The 2653-nt window shown below is 45.3% G+C and overlaps 1 long non-coding RNA gene across 1 annotated transcript; it reads left to right on the top strand.

Moving 5' to 3' along the window:
- Positions 1-593: 593 nt before the first annotated feature.
- On the top strand, positions 594-1732 carry LOC119956595. The gene is made up of 2 exons (XR_005458652.1): positions 594-829; positions 870-1732. It is a non-coding gene; the product is annotated as an uncharacterized LOC119956595 (long non-coding RNA).
- Positions 1733-2653: the final 921 nt, after the last annotated feature.

Genomic DNA, 2653 nt, shown 5'->3' on the forward strand with positions numbered 1-2653 from the left:
GCAAGCTGAAATTGTTGGCAGAGAAACAAACTCCTGCCGCTCCATGCTCTACCAATGGAACCCGGCCTTCGGGCCCAGGCTATTTTGAGATGCGTCCTACTTCCTATAAAATGTGGTGAGATGTGTGGTCTGCAGTAACATCCTGCCCTGTGCTTATTTTGTACCATTGTGGAGTCTGCTTCACTAGCACACCTGCAGGCCTCAATCTGAGGTGTCCAGAGACATGCCTGAAAATCTAAAGTTGGGAAATGTGGGATTCGGTCAGAACCAATTTTGTTTGCTGGGCATTAACCTCCAGTGGATGGGCATTAGGGCTTTAGGAATTTATTTTCCTAGGCTTTCCAGTCTTGGACTAGGTGGATGGCACCTCCACAGGCCCCCTCTCCAGTTACTGCTAAGGGAGTATGAAATCAGGAATCGTTGAAATGAAATCAGGAATCCGTGATTTCACTGATTAGCGACTCCACAGTAACTTATCCCAGGACCATGGCCAGTTTGAAAGTTCAACTGGGAAGATATTTTGTCCCCTTTTCTGTATGCCAATATGAAGGGTGGTGGTGGTGGTGGGGGGGGGGGGGGGGGGGGAGAAGAGAGAGAAGAGAGAGAGCAGAGGTGTTGGGGAGGGAGACTTGCTTGCCAGTACTATTCTGTAAATTATGCAAATTCTATTAATGGACAGCAGGAGGATACAGTGGGCAAATTAGCTCGAACTTTGGGATAATGAATGCCGCTCGTGCGTAAGCCACTTCAAAATTTTGAAATCCCAGTAAAAATCAGTAATACAGACACCAACAATACCAGAGTTCCATGTTGAGACCAGTTTGGGCAGGTTTGAGCAGTACCCTCCATTTTGAGACCAGTTTTGGCAGGTTTGAGCAGTACCCTCCATTTTGAGACCAGTTCGGGCAGGTTTGAGCAGTACCCTCCATTTTGAGACCAGTTCGGGCAGGTTTGAGCAGTACCCTCCATTTTGAGACCAGTTCGGGCAGGTTTGAGCAGTACCCTCCATTTTGAGACCAGTTCGGGCAGGTTTGAGCAGTACCCTCCATTTTGAGACCAGTTCGGGCAGGTTTGAGCAGTACCCTCCATTTTGAGACCAGTTGGGGCAGGTTTGGCCACCATTTTGAGACCAGTTCGGGCACCTCGGCCTCTTTCTCCCTCCTGATCAAACCTGCCAGCGGCAGAGTAGAAACCGGGGTTAGTCAAAAGACAGAGAAAATGGCATGAATCAAGAAAAGATGGAAGGAGAAAGAAGTGGGTAAATCTTTTTTAATACACCGTGAACAACTGCAAAGCAATAATCTAGACGCATCCTCCATATACATATATAAATATATATTTTTAAAAGGCACATGGTATTTAGACACAGAGGTTGTGTTCAAAATGTATTTTAACCATAACACTGACTAACACTCATGCCCTCTTTGCTTTGGGAGTAGGCTTTCATGGCTAGTGTAGGCCCAGATGGGTAACTCCCATGGCAAATGAGAACAAGCTGTGGACTCTGGTGATTTTGGGAGAGCTGCTGTGAGAACTGATTTTATTATTTATTGTATAAATTATTTCAGTTTTTTTCTTTCCTATATGTTTGTAGATATTAAAAGATGTACGTTTTTATATATTATATGACCATGTCTCTTTAAAAATTCCACGTATTTATTGCCTTGTAAGATTAATGTACCTCAATGCATTTATTTTGTATACTGTATCAATAAAAGCATTTTTCCATATACTGTGTGTTCATTTTTCGTGGACAGTTCTCTGTAGCAATGAGGCCTTCAACTTTGAGGCGCATTCTGAGCGCACCAGTTAGGGGTCCCTTCTTAATTCTCCGTTACTAAACAGAGAGGTGATTTGCGGTGCCTCCAGCCTCGTACCAGCCTCCGTCCGCACTGCCTCTGCTTTCGTTGATGACAAGAATTCTGTCTAATGGGGCAGCACGGTGGCGCAGTGGGTTAGCTCTGCAGCCTCACGGCGCTGAGGTCCCAGGTTCGATCCCGGCTCTGGGTAACCGTCAGTGTGGAGTTTGCACATTCTCCCCGTGTTTGCGTGGGTTTTCGCCCCCCATAACCCAAAAGATGTGCCGGGTAGGTGGATTGGCCATGCTAAATTGCCCCTTAATTGGAAAAAATTAATCGGGTACACTAAATTTATAATAAAAAAAGAATTCTGTCTAATGAGGTGTTGAGATTCCACGGACTGAGCGAGGAATTCTTTCGTTCTTGTCATTCCCGTTGAGAGCTCCCAGAATACAGGGTCAACCCTGTCGTCATGTGACTTGTAGCAGCCATTTTTTTTTAGTTCAGCAGAAAATCCATTTGTTAAAAATAGCAATGTGTAAAGTTTTGAACAGAGTGTTAGCTTTCTTTTGACGTCGTAGGAACCCAACAGCGTCCTCATCCACGGGTTCAAGCAAAGTCAAATTTCAGCAGCCCCTGCCTTTTACATTCCGAAGTTCAGATATTTCCGAAGTTCAGATATTCCCGCGGGATAGGGTGCGCTGTTGGCGGCAGCAGAGAATACCGTCAGCGTGAATTCCGGCCAAAGTGTCTCTGAAAATCTAAAATCAACGTGCGTAACAAGCGCACACGAGCTTTTAAAAACTATTTGTTCAAGGGATGTTGGCCGGCATTTATTGCCCATCCCTAATTGC

This window comes from Scyliorhinus canicula, chromosome 23 (assembly GCF_902713615.1).
Source record: "Scyliorhinus canicula chromosome 23, sScyCan1.1, whole genome shotgun sequence".
NCBI lineage: Eukaryota > Metazoa > Chordata > Chondrichthyes > Carcharhiniformes > Scyliorhinidae > Scyliorhinus > Scyliorhinus canicula.